Source organism: Sinocyclocheilus rhinocerous, unplaced genomic scaffold, assembly GCF_001515625.1.
Source record: "Sinocyclocheilus rhinocerous isolate Xijiao unplaced genomic scaffold, SAMN03320098_v1.1 scaffold1486, whole genome shotgun sequence".
Taxonomy (NCBI): Eukaryota; Metazoa; Chordata; class Actinopteri; order Cypriniformes; family Cyprinidae; genus Sinocyclocheilus; species Sinocyclocheilus rhinocerous.
Window position 1 is genome coordinate 186,150 of NW_015629508.1, and position 21,473 is coordinate 207,622.

At 37.7% G+C, this 21,473-nt stretch overlaps 1 long non-coding RNA gene across 1 annotated transcript; it reads right to left on the reverse strand.

Annotated features, from left to right (window-relative positions):
* Positions 1–12,658: 12,658 nt before the first annotated feature.
* LOC107739000 (uncharacterized) lies at positions 12,659–21,286 on the reverse strand. The gene is made up of 4 exons (XR_001639956.1): positions 21,276–21,286; positions 21,230–21,233; positions 18,588–18,592; positions 12,659–12,728 (listed from the first exon to the last, which is right to left on the reverse strand). It is a non-coding gene; the product is annotated as an uncharacterized LOC107739000 (long non-coding RNA).
* Between the last annotated feature and the right edge of the window lie 187 nt (positions 21,287–21,473).

Genomic DNA, 21,473 nt, shown 5'->3' on the forward strand with positions numbered 1-21,473 from the left:
AGAATCATGCCGCTATTGTGGACCAATCAACAGCCTGCATTTATTTATTATCTTGTAAATAGTATTTTAGTTGTTCACACCCACAAAAACGGTTAACATTGAAGGCGCTTTGTAAAGCCGCCTCTCATTTTTTACTTTCATTGCTTCACTTTTCTTTCATTCTTCCTTCTCACTTTAGACTACTGCAGACTCAGAAGTGTTCATGTATTGACTAAACAAAGCAACATGTGTCATCTTTACTCATAAATTCGTTGGCTTTGCCGACCCACAGTAACCTATCTATCTATCTATCTATCTATCTAGCTAGCTAGCTAGCTAGCTAGCTATCTAGCTATCTATCTATGGGTCATTCTATGGAAATGTCAATTTTTCTGTCCCTAGCCTTTACAGAAATCTTACACTTGAAAAACACTTTAGGGTTAAAACATTTTTATATTTTAAAATGACACTATGTGTTATTTGAACAATTACACCTTCTTGGGCCATCAATGTGGCAATATTTGTTTTTAATTAATTATGAAGAATTGTAATGTACAGAGGGATTTTGAGGTTAAAAACAGAATTTTCTACCATTTAAAATACAATAATGTATTCATAACTCTCAAATATATGATGTAAATGACATTAAAAAAAAAAGTGAAATAAATATTATAAAAATATATAATGAAAGTATTGGCCCCCTGGAGTTGTCACTTGTGCTACCATTTAACAAAAGAAGAGTTTAGCTCCAACCCCAATTAAACACACCTGAACCAGCTAATCAAGCTCTTACTAGGCATACTAGAAACTTAAAAGCAGGTGTGTTGAGGCAAGTTGGAGCTAAACTCTGCAGGACACCGGCCCTCCAGGACCGAGTTTGGGCAGCCCTGATCTATGAGGAAAGGCCCATGTTAGGTCCACTGTCTCTTTTTCAGTTATCCGAAATTTTCTAATTTATCTCATGATTTCATATGAAGCTTATAGTTGAAGTCACTGGTATGACCTAGGCTACTTTATTGTTCGGGAATTGTAAAAAAAAAAAAAAAAAAAAAAAAAAAAAAAAAAAAAAAAAAAAAAAAAAAAAAAAAAAAAAAAAAAAAAAAAAAAAAAAACTAGAATACAAATGGATTAAACTACTTAATTTAGTGAGTATACCATGATTGACAACATGTGGTTTGATACCTTGCAACAGACATTTTGTAAAATGCATTTTCATGAAAATTGTCACTGGTGTTACCTTCCTTATGGGTTACACCAGTGAAGATCAGTTTATGTTTACGTTCTTTTACTAACTGCTTACACTAAATGCACTGTAAAATCCAATAGTTTACCTTACTTAGATTTAATTAGTTTTGTTTATGTTACTATAATTATTTTCCTATTAATGCAGCAATGCATCATGAAGTCAGAATAATTTGGCTTCAAGGGAAGAAAAGTAATAAATAGGTTGCTTTTAGAAGGTGGCCTATGTTTTAACTAAATCAATAATGTGTTAATTTTTTGTGCTTGTGTTAGTCAATGAACTTTTACAAAATTTATTTTTCATAAGTACCTTAAGGATCTTATAATTTGATTTATATAATCCTTAAAAAGTGTGTGGTAATATGCTAAAGTCACACACAGACTTAAACATTCAGCACGCGAATCAGAACAATGGTACAAATGTATGCCAAAATGTAACAATTTTTGTCTCATCTAATAATTATAGTTGAAGAATAAGGATATTTGGTCTAATGTATGTGTTACGGGGCGAACGAGATGTGAGACGTGCGGATCCATGTGCAAGGCTTTATTTAAAAAGGCGTGGTCAATAAACAGGCAAGGGTCAGATAACACGGGTATATCACAGGCAAGACAAAGAATTTTCCTAGGGCTAGTGTGGGTCTTCGATCTGCAAACAGTATCCAGTGGGCTTGACAAGAGGGGTAATCCAATAACACGAGCAATAGTCCAGGCGAGGTGCAAACACAGTCCGAAACAGCAAGACAAAGGGTTAATCCAAGAAACACAGGCAGAAGGTCAAGAAACAGATAACAAGCCAACTCGAGGTGGCTAGACTAAGACTAGAACTAGAACTAGAACTAGAACTGGGAACTAGGACCGGGACCTAGGAATGGCTCCGTAATGCAGCTATCGCTAGAAGAGTGATATGCGCTAACAGAATACTCTGCCTCACAAGGATCCAGCAGCTTTTCATGTGGACATTGGCCAGGTATGGACACTGCAAAACTTTTATTAGCCTTAAAGCAGGGCACACGCCCGCTTGAAGGCTATATTCAAGAGTATCTGGACATTGCGTGTTATTCTGATCTGCCAGATTGTGTACTGATGACTTTTTTTGTGATGGAGTAAATTAACCTTTAAAGTCTGCCTGTCCTGTCACAGCTATGGAGGCCGTCTGTGAACTCCCTGTCTGTCCTCTCATGGCTATGGGGGCCGTCTGTGTACTCCCTATTTGTCATGTCACAGCTACAGAGGCCGCTTATGAACTTTTCTCCTTCTTTTCTCTGAACCGGCTGAGGAGGCCATCTCGGAACTCTCGTCTTGTTCATAACCCGTCATGCAGGTCAACTATGAGCTATTGTCCTGTCCCGATCCAGCCGAAGAGGCTGCCCATGAACTCTCAGCCCTGTCTGTCACAGCCAAGGACGCTGTCTGCGAACTTCATGACTGTCCTGTTGCAAATGAACTTGTGATATGCCCAGGTAACCCCGTCACGGCCATGGGGGCCATGAATGAACCTTTTGTTTGCTCCGTTAGCCTTGTCACTACCCCAGAGACTTTAAATGTATATCCTGTATGCCCTAGTAGCCTTAGTATGCCCTAGTAGAAAAAGGTCACCTGTGAACACTTAACCCTGCCTGTCATGAATCCTGAAACCATAAATGAACTCTATATTTGCCCCATTACTTCTGTCTGCTCTGCCCTGGTGGGCCTCTGTCCCATCTGCTCCGCCGTTGAGGTCTTCTGCTCCGCCCCGGTGGGCTTCTGTCCCATCTGCTCCGCCCTGGTGGGATTCTGTCCAGTCTGCTCCGTCGTGGTGGTCCTCTGCTCTGTCTGCTCCGGCCTGGTGGTCTTCTGCTCCTCCGTGGTGGTCTTCTGCTCCTCAGCTGTGGTGGTCCTCAGCTCCACCTGCTCTGCCGGCTCCACCCTGGTTCTCTGCTCTGCCTACTCTGCCTCAGTCCCCGGTCTCTCTACTTCCACGTGGACTTGACCCTCCGTCTCTCCCCCTGTTCCGCCTCCGCTCCACCACCCTCCTGGATTATGAGTTAGGAGCATCTGGAAGCCGCTCCTTGGGGGGTGGGCTATGTCACGAATCCGGTCCATGAACTTCCATCCACTTGCCACCAGAGGTCGCCCTCCCATGATATTGACTCTCACACCACACAGACTGTTACACATCACCCTGGACTACATTTCCCATACTCCATTGCACTAATCACAAGCTCACCTGAAACCAATCACACACAGCTGCTACCAATAACACACACTATATAAATCAGTCTCACACCACCATTCAACGCCGAGTATCATTTGCGTTTATTGCTCTCCTAGTGGTAGCACATTATGGAGCCAGTTTCCTGCCCTAGTTTCTAGTCCTTAGTTCCTAGTCATAGTCTTGTCTTGCCTGCTTTCCCGCCCGTGTTACTTTTTGCCTGTTTATCTTGGATTAACCCTTTGCCTGCTGTTTCGGACTGTGTTTGCACCTCGCCTGGACTACTACTCGTGTTATTGGATTTCCCCTCGTCAAGCCCTCTGGATAACGTTTGCTGTCGACTGACTCACACCCGGTTTGGATTACTCTTTTGTCTTGCCCTCAATATACCTGTTTGCCATTGTCAGAACCTTGCCTGTTTTTATGACCACGCCTTTAAATAAAAGCTTTGCAGATGGATCCGCACGTCTCACGTCTCGTTCGCCCCGTAACAGAATGTCACTGGTGATTCATTGTGTCACTGGTGTTACCTTGGGTTTTTTTTTCTTTCACATTAAATAAAATGTGTCACATGTGGCATGATAATAATTTTACATCCATTGAATTCTGCTACACTCAAGAGTTTTAAGGGATTGCATCATTACTTGTTTATAACTGTTTTTTCATATATTTTCATTGTTATAATAAATACATGGTTGCGCAAATGAACTAACATCATTCAATCACACTTTTAACAAACCTGATTAATCACTGGTGATTCATTGTGTCACTGGTGTTACCTTGGGTTTTTTTTTCTTTCACATTAAATAAAATGTGTCACATGTGGCATGATAATAATTTTACATCCATTGAATTCTGCTACACTCAAGAGTTTTAAGGGATTGCATCATTACTTGTTTATAACTGTTTTTTCATATATTTTCATTGTTATAATAAATACATGGTTGCGCAAATGAACTAACATCATTCAATCACACTTTTAACAAACCTGATTAAAATAAATAAAACCTAATCTCCTTATTTGTTGCATTATCATTATTTTTCTGTAACTCTGACTACATGTGCCAAAAAAATCGAGAAATAATATTGTATAAAAACCTCTAAAATTGCCAAAGAAGTAAGGTAACACAGTCAGGGGCATCATGCACTCATTATTTTTGAGGGGGCACGAGTTGGGGGGTGCTTCGTCATGTGACACACAGCAGCCACAACAGCACTTGTGTTTTATTTATTTTTTCCTTTTTATTCGAAACATTCCCAAACGCACTAACTGAATTATCATGAAATATCTTGATTCTCACCTTTATAGATTATGTTGATCTATAGTGGATGATGGTCAAAGTAACCCAATAATGTAATCTATTAACTATGCATAAAAAACCTGTCTGTTTACTTAATTAACAGATATGGGTGTCATGCCATAACATATTTTTAATACTACTGAGTTTATATTTAATGTGAATTTAACATTGAAAGTTAATGTGAATAAAAACATTGCAAGTTAGGCTACTCATAATACTTCCGTTAGAGAAGACGTAAGAGAGCAAACAACATTTACATTATCAAAGAACATTTTCACTGACAGTCTAGTTCAAGCACTCTCAAAAACTCCCATTAAAATCACTGAAGCTGTTTACATTATGAAATTAATATCTTACAGATTCGTACACACATTTGCACTTTGCTGTATCTGACAAGAGAATTCGCCAGAAAGGTATTCAGTCAGCGAGCGAGTGAAGAAAACGCCGGCATTTTAGCGATGACTCATCTGAACACCTCTGATTGGTCATTGCATTCATAAGCTCAACAGCATCGTGTGCGATTGGTTAAGCAGTGCTGTAAAAAAAACGCGTCTGTATCTGGCTCAGCGCCAGCCAGTGAAAGCAGATTTGGATTTAGCAGCTAATGATATGACGCACTGAACGTTCTAATCACTCAGGTGTGATTGTATTAAATATAGAAAATATTAATCGGCTTTTTTTTTTTGTCTTTTGGAAGCTGCATTCAAAATCCACTTGGCTCAAAAATCTGAGGGGGCACGTGCCCCTCACTTTGAATGGGCATGACGCCTCTGACACCAGTGACAAAAAATGGTACATCTGTCTGTCTGTCTGTCTGTCTGTCTGTCAGCACTTCAGAATAGGCTGCACTGTACGCTGTTCTGCAATGAAATCTTCTCCTAAAACAATAAAACACTTGTATGTTTTCACACATTCCAACAAGTGCAAAACGGTTTCCTTGTAACGGAGCTTGAGAAATCTGGCGTTTCCATGACCGTTTTCAGATGAGAGAGCTTGCTGTAACCCCGTAGTTTCACTGTCCCACCACGCCAGGGTGAGAAGGGGCAATTTCACTTTGATGTCTGTGGGAAAAGTCTACCTTCAGTGGGATTTAGTTCCTTGTGATTTACAGTAAAGAAAAAAAGGGAGTCACAAGACAACAATTTGACCCCCAAACTTCACTTGTCTGGGAGTACAGTCTGCTTTGAATGTGATTCATAGCAATTTTCTCTGTACTGTCTCATCACTTTTCTGATGCAATTACTAACCATAATGGGATTCCACAGCTATATAGTCATTGAAGTTCTCAAAAGGCCTAGAAGGGTCTCTAGTAAAATATGACTCTACTGAATCATGTTCTTTGGTTCTTGTATAGTATGAGACTGTATTTTTTGCAATTGCTTACTTGTTACCGAATACTGAGTACACTTTTCCCAAACTCTTCACACAATTGCTCTTTCCAGCTCACAATTTGACACTCTTCCAGCATGCACTAAAATCACAGAAGCATTTCACACATCTCAAAATCAGCTCATTTCACCATAACAGCAGCAATCATTATCAATCATGCAAGAGTAAGTCACACATTTTATAAAGTTCTTCAGTAAAATGTACTTGATTTTTCAGAAAGTCCATTATGGTACTTTTCTTTCAATTTCTTTCAACTTTTCTGTGACAAAATCATTCAGAAAGTGGGATTTTTTTCTATGTCTTTTCACCTCCATCTTGTTAAAAGGTCATTTGTAGGTGGATGTATCAGTTTGCTTCGAAGTTCGAAGTGACACAGGGATCTTATGTAAAGTAACCAAAGGTGTTAATCGCATCAGCTATTAGATACTCCTACATACTCATCAACAGTGGGCATGTGCCACAAAGTCTGACAAACAAAACCTTTTAAACAAGATACCTTTCATAATCCGAAACCTAATTATTTTTTTGTATGAAATGATTTGCTTGAAAAGTGTGCCAGCTTTATTTCTTAATTTTTTTGCAATCGCTTTGGCTCAATTCTCAAATGATTCTTACTTTTTTTTTTTCTCAAAACAATAAGTTCAGATGTCTGAACAATTAGTTTCTTGTTCACATTAGATTTGAATTTCTTATGGATTTAAGCAAATTGTATGTGTTTTGGCACATGAGTGCAAAAGAGTAAATAGAAAATGCACATGGCTTGATGATCAAAACTGCTTCTCAAACTCTTCACAACTTCTATTCTTTCATCGTGTGAGCAATCACATTTAAAATGTCCTTTCAGTTTTCAAAATCAGTCATGCATATACTGCATATTCCATAAATATCTATGGGATATTTGTAATGTCTGCTATACGTTGACAAATGGCCTGCCATTGTAATAAAATAGGAATCACCATCTTACCAATCAACCAATCAAGTGTGGAAGGATATGGAGTTTGCCCAGCACAATTACTACCATCACAACCCTAGAAAGCAGCAGCCACAGGAGTACTGTAAGTATACATTCATATTTTATACAGCAGGTTTATTTATTTTTCATGTAAACTGAAAATATGTTTGTCACAGTATAGTAATAAAATGTGTGGTGGTGTTAGCGGAAATAGTGCCTAAATGGTGTGGGAAAAATGAACAAGCAACTGTGAATTTTCAGTTTACATGTAACACATTTCTACAAAAATAAATGTACTGTATAAATACAATTCATATTTTTGTGTAGTACAGTATTGACTTTTCCCAGATATGCTGTTTGAAATCTGTATCTAAAAAGCTCAGTGTGATACACAGACATTCCTGTATAAAGCAGTCAGTGTCAACAAAAAGTAGAAAAAAACATGACATTTTTACATAACAAATATTTCTATGGTGAAAAAGGTCTAACCATTTTGACCAGTGTGGCTCATACTATGACAGAAACCAATAACTAGGTTTTGAAGCATGAATTAAATGTTTTGGAAGTTATTACATAAAGTATTTCTGAATTCTTAATTGCAATAATTGTTTATGGTTCGTTACACAAGCATAAAAACATTGATTAAACCCTTTACAATAAAGATCAGTAAAGCTTTTTTGGATTTTACAAAATTATTTTCAACATGCAGCATCCTGAAAAAGGAACGTTTCTTTTTTTGCTGAGTTTATGGTTTGTAGAAATGCAATGAAAAAAAAAGATCCAGTTAAGCCCTGCTAAAGTACTTCATAGTGAGATATACTTCTTTTTACACATGACGCTTCGTTATTATGCTTTCAGGCATTCCACAGATAGCTGAAATGTTGTGTTCCTTTGGGTATGCTTTTGAACATGTTCGTTTTTAGTCAGATAATTTATAGTACACTCAGTACAGAGACATCATTATGACTACGCACTACTTCCTTTGCTACTTCCTTTGCCACCGCCCACCTGGAACTTTCCTATTGTCAGTTCAGCTTTAGATATTTGATCCGTGCAGGTACACTAAGCTATATGCATTTTTTTATTCCCATGATTCCTCATGCAAGCTTACAATTGTTACCAGTTTCTGAAGCAATATAACCACTGTACAACCTTCTTTGCAGTTTTTTAGGACACTTTGGCCAAAACAAAGCATATTTAAGAGGTCAAATTGTGAATGATTTTATTTCTTATGATAGTTATAGGCTGGTTAATCCAACTCATGTCAAGTTGTCTTCTATTCAAAGGACATTCTTCTCACATTCTCAATGGTTGTTTCCCATGAGAAAGTCTCACAGCACAAATGGGACGAAGTCTAATGTGAGATGTGTCGTTTTATGAAGCCTGGGAGACTCCATTCATTTGAATGAACAAAGAGATGCCTATGAATCTGGTATTGCTCAGACTCACAGATGAATCTCTGTAACACTCAAGAAATTGACTGCAAGATGTCTCGCACATAAAATCTGGAGGTTTGTTACTTTCTTAAAGGCATGAAGAAATACAAGATTTCTAAAAATGCAGAGCTGACTATGTTGACTTGTCACAGGTGTGGTACATAACCACAAGCGGTTGTTCGTTACAAAGGTTCTAACACGAGTACACCCAGCTAACAAAAAGATGTTTAAGAATATTTTGCGAACGTTTCCATTGCTTTTTAAAAAATGCTCAAATGCTCAAAACGACCAGCTTTTTAAAAATATTTTAGAAACATTTCATCTTCGTTATGCAAATGTTAAATGAACATTGAAATTCTATTGTATCAGTTTGCAATCATCATGGGAATGTTACTTTTGAATGTTCTTTGAACATTCTGAAATAAGGGCAACACTTTAGTTTAGGTACCAATTCTCTCTATTACCTAGTTTCTTATTAGCACGCATATTACTAGCATTTGTTACTTACTAGCATATATAAACCCAAAGAGGAAATAAAACAGTTAAGCATGAGTCCTATTTGTGTCATTAACTCCTGAAACATTGGTGTCTCATATTTTACAGTTTCTCAGTCGCTTTGGTGAATTTCTCGAATCAGAAATTGTCACGGTGCGTGTGGGGAGATGAAGCGAGGACTCAAGTGCAGGCTGAATGGTTCTTTCTTTTAATAAAATCAAACAAACCCGAGAGGGAAAAACAGACAGGCAGGCTAGGAACTGCACTACATGCAGACATAACACACAATGAAAAATGACGGATCAGCACAGGATTACAGACACCAGGAGAATAAATAGGAAACCAAATGAGAAGGCTAGCGAGGGAGACACAGGTGGAGCAACTTAAACAATAATGAGGTAACAAGATGGGCGGACGTGCCAAGAACTCCACAAACCCCTCAAAGGATACATGACTGCATCCTGACATGCTCCAGTGACTAATGGGCTCATCAAAGGCATAGTTGAATAAGTCCTTAAGAGCGGAGTCATTGTAGCCCAGCCCCTCTGCAGCATTCCTAAACTCCATGACAAACTCCCTCAGATCAGTCCCTCATTGACGGAGGGAGCTCAAGGCATCCAGCTGGAGCATGCGCTGGTAGAGGGGGCTGGAGAGAGTGGAGACCGGTAGATGGAGTGAGCCCATTCTCTGCTGAGTCCTCATGTTGGCTGAGCCGTTCTGTCAGTGCATGTGGAGAGATGAAGCGAGGACTCAAGTGCAGGATGAATGGTTCTTTCTTTTAATAATAAAATGAAACAGAAACAAACCCAAACAACCCCGAGAGGGAAAAACAGACAGGCAGGCTAGGAACTGCACTACATGCAGACATAACACACACAACGAAAAAACGACGGAAAAAACAACGAAAAGACACCAGGAGAATAAATAGGAAACCAAATGAGGAGGCTAGCGAGGGAGACACAGGTGGAGCAACTTAAACAATAGTGAGGTAACAAGATGGGCGGGGCAAGACAATAGACAGGCGAGACCACATGGCACCAAACAAACACAACACAAGCCATGTGCTCACAGAAAACAATGTCATCTGGTGGCCATCCTGGGCACACCCGCTGAAGACTGTGACAGAAATGAACTTCTCATACTTGTTCAACCTCCACATCATCTAGTCACTTGTGCACATCATAAAAGCAGTTTCTCATTCTTTTGAACAAGTTGCGATTGCTTTGGTACATTCATGCAACTGATTATGTACATTTATCTGCTGTTTCCTACGTTATCAGTTGCTGTTGTCATGTTGCTCATTATGTATTATATAGTTCTCTGTGCAATAGTCTTACCCCTCAAAACATCTAGTCATTAGAGCTTTTCTCATTTGCTAAGACACGCTTAATGAAACTGGGATCCACTTGATCTTCATCATCACATTCTTAGCACAGAAGAAGTCTTATTTTGCAATTGCTTAACACTTTTTAATTTGAATCACACATTTTTCACACCCTTTGTCAAAACAGTCACCACAGATGTCAATGAAAGACCCCAAACTCTATTGGATTCACTGTGTTGAACAAAAGGAAAACATCTATTCACAGCTGATAGAAAGTACTTGCATAATTATGAATCTCTAATGCACCTGTGTGAAACTCGTTTACACAACTCTTCAATCAGCAATCAGTCCTCATCCCTCTACAAACGATTTCACCTCTGTCCTGCTATTTGCAAGTATGGATCAAAGAGGCCAAAGGCATGGAAGAAGAGTAAAAGACCATGGCAGAGGGCTAGAGAAAGAGAAGTTTGCATACATGGTGGAGAGGCTGCATTACTGTAAAATGAGAAAATACAGCTCAAGTTTCAAATGAAATTCAAGCAACAATTATTGACTTTGTCATCAATCACAGTTTGTCCGAGAGGCTGGACAAAGGGTTCAACCCATTCTGAGTCGGAGCACTGCGGCATCTATTGCTAGGCATTTTTTCAAAATGACAACAGGTAAGTCACAATGTTACTGTACCACTGTGTATTTCAGATTTACTGTATTGCCCTGTTGGCAGAACAAACTTATAGTAAAGCAGATGTTTCATCAGTTCCATTTGTGTTTGTCATAATGTCAATTTTGATATGCTTTGTTCGGATTTGTTATTGTAATGCAATGTTATACCATACAGTTACATGCAACTGGAATAATTTGCTCTATGATTTTGCTTTTTTAGAGAATAATGTACTTTTAAGCTCACGGGGCACATCACAAATTAATTTGTGGATGAAGCCAGCTTCAACCTCTGTAAAGTGAGGAGACGCGGGAGGAACATTTATTGGGCAGAGGGTCACTGTTGCAGTGCCAGGTCAGAGGGGTGCCAATATCACCATGTGTGCTGTCATCTCTAATGATGGCGTCCTTTGCCACATACAAACTATCAGTTCAATACAGAACGCCTCATCACATTTCTTGATGCACTAAATGAAAGACTGGTTTCACCTAAAGAGAGCGGGCTGTTGATGGATTTGCCATGCAAGGATGTATTTCCATTGGTTCATTGCAACACTGCAAGGGAAAAAACATCCAATGTGAAGTTCTGAGTATTTCAACTCTGTTTTTTTGTTTTTTTTTAGACACCCATAAGTTTCATCTGTTGTGTGTTGTGTTTTTTTTGTTTTTTTTTACTATATTCAACACTGAGTTTGAGCAGTGTAAATTCATATTGATAGCTGTGTTTTGTATTTTGTGTAATGATTGATTGATTGATTAATTTTTTTTTTTTTTTTAAATCGCTAGCAAGTGTTTACCAATACTTTAAGTACTTTTTCTAAACTCTTAACACAGCAACTCCCCTACATCACATAAATAGCCAAATAGTTAATTTTCTGGCCAAAACCACATTTTGTAAAAAAAAATACAAACTCTACATTTCAAAATGCTGAATACCCTTTTCTGCATATATTAACTCTATCAAAACACAGCAAACTTGATTCAAAATTGAGTCATTCGGTCAAAACATTAGCACTGTTTTTCTATCCAATAGGAACGAACGTATAGTTAATAATGGTGCATAGACTGTCAAATTGATAACAATTATTGACATTACAAAAACTGCATTACTTGTAATGTTTCAGTTTGACCTGTATAGAACATACAATATGAGATGCATTTAAAAAGGTTTTTTTTTTTTTTCAGCTGAGCTTTTTTTTTTTTTCTGTCGCTTTGGTGCATTTCTCAAATCAGAAATGAAATTCTCAAAACTACTTGTACATCTTCCACGTCATCTAGTCATTTGTACACCTCATAAAAGCAGTTTCTCATTCTTTTGAACAAGCTGTGATTGCTTTGGTCCATTCATGCAATTATGTACATTTATCTGTGGTTTCCTACATTATCAGTTGCTAATGCCATGTTGCTCAAAATGTATTATAGTTTTCTGTGCAATAGTCTTACCCCTCGAAACATCTAGTTTAGTTCATCGTATAAGTCATTAAATGCAAAATGGTTCCTCTAGTTCTCCTAAACTGTCAAGCACATTTTTTACACTTATTATTATTATTATTATTAGGCTTTTTGTAAATTTGGCATGAATTGTGCAAGTGAATCTTGACTTTCACTAATGAAGAGAATGTAGATCAAACAATGATAAACCATTTCTCTGAAATAGCTCAAAGGTTCATCTCCTGAATCTTCAGTTGGAAAGCATATACTGTATAGACAGAGGACAACACAAGAGTTACAAATTCTGGCAATGGACTTTCTAATACTGTCATCCAAAATGTTGCCATAGTTTACATCAGGTAATACTGACAAAGTGTGCTGTTATATTGACAACATTACTAAGCATTTTGACTCTTGTTTGTGAACAATGACACAAGGACTTTTCATTCTGATTGCATTGATATGTTCATTGACATAAATACTTACTTTTGAGAGATGAACTAAAGATTGAGTAAGTTACAGGCTTTTGCAGGTAATCCATTGTGTGGTGCTGTTTGTACGACTTGTTTTGAGAAATGCACATAGTTTTTTGCAAACATTAAGGATGATTTGAGATGAAAACTGTAAATGCAAAATGGTTGATCTAGTTGTCATAAACTGTCAAGCATATTTTCTACACATTTCTAAATGCATTTTGTAAATTTGCCATGAATTGTGCAGGTCAATTTTGACTTTCACTAATGAAGAGAATATATCAACCAATGACAAACCAGTTCTCAGATATAGCTCAAAGGTGCATCTCATGAACCTTCAATTGGAAAGCATATATAGACCGAGGACAACACAAGAGTTACAAATTCCAACAATGGATGAACATCCTGGAAACGATCAGGGTCAACAGCCGAGAGGAAGAAGAGGAGTAAGGATGCATGGTGGAAGGGTACAGAGGCAAAACGGAGGAAGCGGCAGAAGAGGCCAAGGACAGCGGCACATATCAGATGAAATAAGGGCCACTATTGTGGACCATGTTGTCAATCATGGCCTTACAATGGCTGAGGCGGGTCGAAAGGTGCAGCCAAATATTGGGAGATCGACTGTATCCTCAATTCAAACATTTTGTAGAGAGAACAGGTATGTCAACCAATGTGCAATGTACTGTTATACTGTATACTTGCTGTAATAATTCATAATAGAGTGTTCATTTGTATTTTGCAGCATACAGCAAATATATTTTATACAGATACAAACTGCAACACACAAACACACACATGTATTTTTTTTTATATATATTTGTGTGTGCACTTCTGTTTTACGTGCAAAATCATGTATGTGTTAATTTTATAAGTTAATTTTCTGGCCAAAACCACATTTTGTTAAATAAATACAAACTCTACATTTCAAAATGCTGAATACCCTTTTCTACATATACTAACTCTATCAAAACACTGCAAACCCGATTCAAAATTGAGTCATTCGGTCAAAACATTTGCACTAGTTTTCTATCCAACAGGAACATATAGTCAATCATAGCACAGTGACTGTCAAAATTCTAACAATTAATGGCTCTACAAAAACTGCATTACTTGTCACGTTTCAGTTTGGCTTGTATAGAACAAACAATATGATATCCATTTAAACAACAACAGCAATAATAATAATAAAGTCATCTGAACTCTTCATTTTTTGTGTGTGAATGTGTAGATTCATTTTAGACAGTATGTGTACTGCATAGTGAAGGAGTCATCAGTACTTTATGGAATGTAAAAGAAAGGTGACAGAATTGCTGCAGTAAAGGCTTTATTGGCAAAATGAAATTTCTGTGTGTGAAAAAAAAACATACAGGCCTTTGCCTTTTGCTCCCCTACCTCTCCTTCTCCCTTGTCAGAAAGAGCTTTATTACCAAGTATGTTTACACACACAAGGAATTTGACTTGACGACAGGAGCTTCCAGTGCAGAAGAAAGTATGGACATAGTGCAAACATACATGATAGTGCAGACATACACAGGAATTATAACAGTAATATAAGAAAAACAGAAAATTATGGTCTGTAACGCAGACCAGAAGGCAACAGTATGAATAGAGAGTGGGCTGGGTGTGTGGGGACCAAAGTGATTTTCTTAGCCCTTTTCCTTACTCTGGAGGTGTACAGATCTTGGAGGTTGGGCCAATAATCGTCTCAGCAGTCTTTGCTGTCTATTGTGGTCTCTTGATGTCTGATTTGGTAGCTGAACCAAACCAGACAGTCCTGGTTTAACTACGCCTCTCCCTCGTACAGACATTTTCTTTCTTATTCTGCTTCTCTGTGTTGTTCTGTATTGTTTTGAACAAAACCAATCAAGAGAGTGCCTTTTTATTGTGCATGGCCATGTAATGGAAATACTTGAAATTATTAAGATTTGAATTAGCTATTTCTCAATAATCAGTAATTAAAATAATTATCAGCTCCTATGTTGCAGAAGTAGAGGCTTTACACTATATTTAAAGTTTGGAACATTAGGTCTTCATTTCTGTCATGCTGTATTTACAGTTTTTTTTTTCAATTGCTTAATCGCAATTTTGAAAACATTTTTTTCGAACCCCTTCACACAATTAGCACAACGCTACACCAAAGTAGCACAACACCTCAGATAATTAGCAAAACGGAACACTTGTCAAAACTATACAATGTCTTATAAAAACCTTATTTTGTTGTCATACTAAACAACCATCATATATTCTGTTTCTGTTTGAATCAGTTAAACACTCCTGTGCTCAACATAAAACACTTTTAGCATTTACACAGAGAAAGTGTAAAAATAAATTCACCAACACCACATGACACCAATTGTGCAGACTAATGAAAAGATTTTTTTTTTTTCATGTACTCAAGTCAGTCAATACTGAACATTTCAACAAAACATTTTCCAGTTTTCATACAGTATTACTGAACGTACCATTGTACTGTAAGCTTACAGTAATACTGTAACAAATTACATATCCAGTTCAGTACCGAATAAAAAAAAAAATAAAGAAAAACCTAAACATCTCTCCGCCTAGCTGGATCTGGCCACAGGGCCTCGTCAACATCACAGGCTATATTTTCATTTGCAAGGTAAACGTGGGAAGAATCTTTTGGAGTGACGAATCCACCCTTGTATTGATGCTGCTTCAATTTGATCACATGCTTCCTCCATAGCTTGAATGAGGGCCATCTGGACATAGGGCCGGAGATCATAAACCTTCCACCGCCATGCTGAGAACTCCTCCTCAATGGGGTTTAGGAAGGGGGAGTATGGTGGAAGGTATTGAACTGTAAATTGTGGGTGTTGATGAAACCAGTTTTGGACCAGAGCAGAACGATGGAAAGCTACATTGTCCCAGACGACAATGTATTGCATCTGGTGTACAGTAAAAAGGTTATGTGTGCAGTACACAATACTACAGTCAGTGAACAAAACGTACCACCACATATTCACGCCGCAGGACTTTCACCCTGTCTGAATTTCTTTCAAATGGCACTTTATACAGTTGTTTCATCAGAACTTGATGTTTTTTAAGGATACGGGCTATTGTTGACAGAGAGACCTGTTGGACATTATTGAAAATAGTGTGATCATTGACAATATGGGCTTGAATTTCTCTAAGTCTGATTGCATTATTGGCCAAAACGAGGTTTATGATCTCTCTCTCTTGCTCCTGTGTGAATATGGGGCCCCTCCCTCCTTGGTGTACTCGACGTTCAATCCTATGTTGGCCAAACAAAATACATGTAGCTTACTGTAAAATGATACACGAATAGATACCAAAACTGTTGATATAGTACATGCAGTAAGCTATGGATTTTCTGTTGACAGAAGATAAGTTTCTCACCTGTGCTCTTGACGAAATGTCCGAACTATTGATGCCACCGTGTACCTGCTTAGGTTAGGCTGTACTCTCAGTCCAGCCTCCCTCAGTGTTAGTCCGTGGTTTATTACATGGTCCACAATTGTAGCACGAATTTCGTTACACAGATTTGGTTGTCTTCTTCTTTGTGCATGTCCTACCCCTCCTCCAGGTCTTCCTCTCGCTCTCCCTCTTCCTCTCCCTCTCGCTCTCCCTCTCCCTCTCCCTCTCCCTCTCCCTCTCGCTCTCGCTCTTCCTCTTCCTCTTCCTTGGCCTCTTCCTCCACCTTGTTCTCTCCGGATTCCCCCTCTCATCCGCACTCTCCCTCTTCCTCTGACACCGTCCATTTTTGTTGAAGACAGGTGAACTTACCTGTTGCCTTCTTATAGTGCTTAAACCTGATTGGTGTGTCTACAATTAAGCACCAGTGTGTGTGCACACCTGGTGGCTGTGTTTAACCAATTGGTTCATGGTTGTGTTCATTTGAAAGCCTTTGCTTTGAAATTGCAAGGAAATGGCATCATGATAAATTTGTCAAATGCACACAAGTGTGTTTAGTGTTTTGCAAATCACTGTGTGTAATGTTTTGCAAAAAGTGGGAAGCTGACAATGTGCTTACAGTTGTGCAAACCTAGGCCGGTGTTTTGCTCCTTGAGTGTAAGGTTTTGGTAATTGTGTTTTGGTATGGGGTAAGCTTGTGTAAAAAGACAATTTAAGCATTTTAGAAACGTGTTAATTGACAGAATATTGTGGGAAAAACAACATGAATTGTGTTAATGGTATGGTCACAACAAACGGTTTTGCTAATTGTGTTTAGAGTTTTGAAAATGTGAGTGACATGTGGCCAAGTATGGTGACCCATACTCAGAATTAGTGCTCTGCATTTATCCCATCCAAAGTGCACACACACAGCAGTGAACACACACACACGAAGCAGTGGGCAGCCATTTGTTTTGCTGCAGCACCCGGGGAGCAGTTGGGGGTTCGGTGCCTTGCTCAAGGGCACCTCAGTCATGGTGTTGAAGGTGGGAGAGAGAGCTGTACATTCACTCCCCCCACCTACAATCCCTGCTGGTACGAGACTCAAACCCGCAACCTTTGGGTTACGAGTCCGACTCTCTAACCATTAGGCCACGACTTCCCCACTACAGTGACTACAGATTGGACAAACGGATGTTAGCAATAGAAAAAAAAAACTGTAATTTGACCACAAACTGTGGTGTTTGATGGAAGTATTTGCTTATGTTGCATGTTTTTAATGGTTTGTTAGTGTTGGAGCATTTTGCAAACAAAATAAGTCATTTTGGCCATTGAGCTTCAGTTTCAGCCTGTGTGTTAACTGTTTTGAAAATGTGATGTCTGAGTGGACAAGTGTGTTTAAGCAATTGAGAAAAACTGTAATGTTCCTGGAAGAACATTGGTTCATAACATTGAGAGAACCTTGCAAGAATGTTCCGATAGTGTTCCCTGTTAATGAGTTTTGTGTTCTGAACACCTTTTATAAACTGCAACAATTAACAGCACTGTAATAAAAAAACATCAATGTCCAATCAAAAGATAAGCTTGAACTGATAATTAAAGGAATAAATAACTCTCTTCCACCAAGTTACAAAGGGTTGTCATCCTAATAAAAGGCTGTTTATAATTTGGCTGTTACCCAAGCAAAATACCAACTCTCGTATATTATTAGTATACACAGTCTCAGTTTATAGCTTCAAAGAGAACTCATCCAATCAAAACATATAACCGTATAGTTTACACGTCTTATCTGCTACCTGTCTGCTTACTCTTGTTTTTGTTTAGAATGCATGTTACTCAGCTCTAAGCAGAGAATAATGCTTGTTTTACGAGGAAGTGTTTGTAGAGCCATGATAAAACCAGGTGCAAGAATGACTCAATCTGACATAACACAATCACTGAAAGGAGTTAACAGGAACGGCTTTAGATACAGATGACCAAAACATGAAAAAATTTACAAAATATCCTTAGAGGCTTTTGTAATTAACACCATGGCGGAAAATATCATCAGTCTTGAGCATCTGAAAGATCTAAGGCTAAGCTCATGGGTGAGAAGGTCCAAAAAGAAACCCTCCTCGCTAGTGATGGGGGAGTTGTGATTCCCAGAAGTTTCCCGGGAGTCATATGTTTGCTTGTTTGTACTTGATTTATTGTAAGCAGCACGGTGAATGACACAGCTATACAGTTTCAACAACTGCAACCGCTCACGCAGGTTCAATGAGCTCAATGAGAAACTGTAAAGAAACTCTTGGCTGTGCTCAGTAAATTTCCATTCTGCAAGAAAAGCCATTGCCATATACTTTTACTTTTTCCAAACCTATGAACAGTTGTTAAATTATTATTAAAAACTTTATTAAATAAAGAATGTTTAAAGAGTTTATTTAAAGACAAAGGATCCAAGAATTTACATAAAGAATTCTCACACCCATACTGACATTCATGTTCTTGTTCACACCCACATTCCATATGTTTCTATTCTTGTGAACAATATAGGCTATTGTATATAAAAGATGTCATTACCATACTTTTACCTGGTCAATTTTTTATTTGCATCATAATAATAATAAAGTGACTGCCAATAAAAACATAGAGTAAGAGTGATGAAAGTTCAGACCCTTCTAGAAAAAAATAGATTTCTCCAGAAGTCTTATATTTGCTTTTTCAGTCAGTGTTTCAACAGAGAGGACTAAAGCTCAACAATGGGTTGAATTCTTCATCTGTTATCCAACATTTCAATGTATTTCATAACATTATTTTCTAGGCCGATCTGTTTAGACACTATAATGAATATAATGAATAAATTTCAATGAACTGATTTATTTATTTGTTTGTTTGTTTATCTTTTAATAAAAATGCAGCTAAAATTAATTATGAAATAAAATTAACTAAAAAAAAGCATGGGAAAAGTTAAAGTTTTAAATAAACTATGGTATGTAAATCATGTGGAGATACAATTCATGTGAATGATGTAATGTATCATTCTTATCAGAGAGGTGAAGCCTTATCAGAAGCCATTTCCTTTGTCTTATCACCTCGTTCACAACTGAATGAGGTGATAAGCAGCATCTCACCTAATTAAATGTTGTGCTACTGTATGTGTGGAAAAGTCTGTGGTGGAAATTTCATTTGGCACTGTAATATCTGTAAGATATAAAGAAGATTAATCCTCCTTCAGTTCTTCATTGGTTGACAATCATTTTTTTCTGTCTTGATTCTTTCTGATTCATTAAATGATTGAAGTTAATTCAATTTCTGATTCATTGAAATTTTTTGACTTCCCAAAAGCACATTTTGGGGCCACTGTACAAAATAATAATAATAAATAAAAAAAACTTAAGAGACAGATAGAGAGAGAAAGATATATTTGTGTTCATGTGACAAATGTTTTAATAGATTTTTACAGTTTTTCTGAATTGCTAAAACACTAAACCCCATTCTCTGAACCAAATTCTCACTAGCTTAAACCAATTTGTCGAATAAAGCACTCTTTCTGCTAAACCTTAAACACGTTCAGGCAGTTAGGCTCTATTTGCAAATCTCATGCACTCTTTTTGCAAAACTCTAAACACATTCTCATTCACTTAAACACTTATCACACTGAATACAACTAAAGCACAGTTATCATCGTTTACACACAACGATTCAAAATTGTTCACACTTGTTTCTAATGATGTGATCAAACCAACTGTACAAAATATGAGCCAGTTCAGAGTGCACAAGTGGCACAGGTGACTGAATGATGATACGAACAATAGATGGAAACAATATGAGAAGGAGAGGGAGAGTACATGTAAGAAGTGGAGGATGAGGAGAGGAAGAGTAAGATTTAGAGAGTGTTATCAAGGCTGGATCTGTCAGACCAGAGGGTTTTTTCTCTTTGTCTAGTAAAAAAACACAACATTGTGATGTGGACAAAGTCCTCAGGCCGGACTTAAGCACAAAGACATGATGCTGAGACAGAATTAATCTCTCATTGACCCAGATTTTACAATTGCACAACTTGCAGTATTTGACTGTACTGTAACATGCTATTCATTTAGAGTTTTATTTGACCTTTTTGGCCTTTGCAGTTGGCCTGCAGTATTTTTGCAGTATCCAAGTGCTGAATACATACAAACATTCAGTACTATTCAATATTCAGCACAATACTATTCTTGCAGCATACAGTAGGCCTATACAATACAGTATATTCACCTTACTCAGTTGCAATTACTATACTTAGAAAAAACCCTCTGGTCTGACAGATCCAGCATTGATAACACTCTCTAAACCTTACTCTTTCTCTCCTCATCCTCTTCCTCCTCATCCTCCACTTCTTACATGTACTCTCCCTCTCCTTCTCATATCATCATTCAGTCACCTGTGCCACTTGTGCACTCTGAGCTGGCTCATATTTTGTACAGTTGGTTTGATCACATCATTAGAAACAAGTGTGAGTGCATGAGATTTGCAAATAGAGCCTAACTGCCTGAACGTGTTTAAGGTTTAGCAGAAAGAGTGCTTTATTCGACAAATCGGTTTAAACTTGTGAGAATTTGGTTCAGAGAATGGGGTTTAGTGTTTTAGCAATTCAGAAAAACTGTAATTAGCATAGGAATAGCCATAGTTATACATTGATACAAATCACTCTTTTTTGCTGTAGTAATCCACTGAAACCACTGTGTCAGATAACAGCTATTTCCTGTCTCTTATCATCTCATTCTGTTTGGCACCTCTTTCCATTTACACTAGTAACTGACAACTGTTCTGGAAAGATTTCAACATTTTTAAGAGGTGTGTCACCAGAAGAACAAAAATGGTCAGGTAAACGCTCACGTTTTAAATACATTTCTGAAATAGCACATGCAAACAGGCGGACACACACGCACACACACACACACACACACACACACACACTTGGCACTCCAAGAAGTTTCAAGCTTACTCCTCTGAAAATAAGGACATTTCTAATAACACACTAGACTAATGAAAACTGTGACATGATTTACTCATCCTTGTGTTTTTCCTAATCTGTATGACATACTTTCCTGGAAGAAGAAATATTGATGAGTATTTCATGTTTTTTTCATGCAATTTCAATCAAGAGGGTCTGAAGCTTTCATGGTTCAAAAAAAAGGACGCTAAAGTGTCATAAAAAAGTATCATAAATGCAATGTTTGATTCATAAACAAATCATTCTTTTGAAT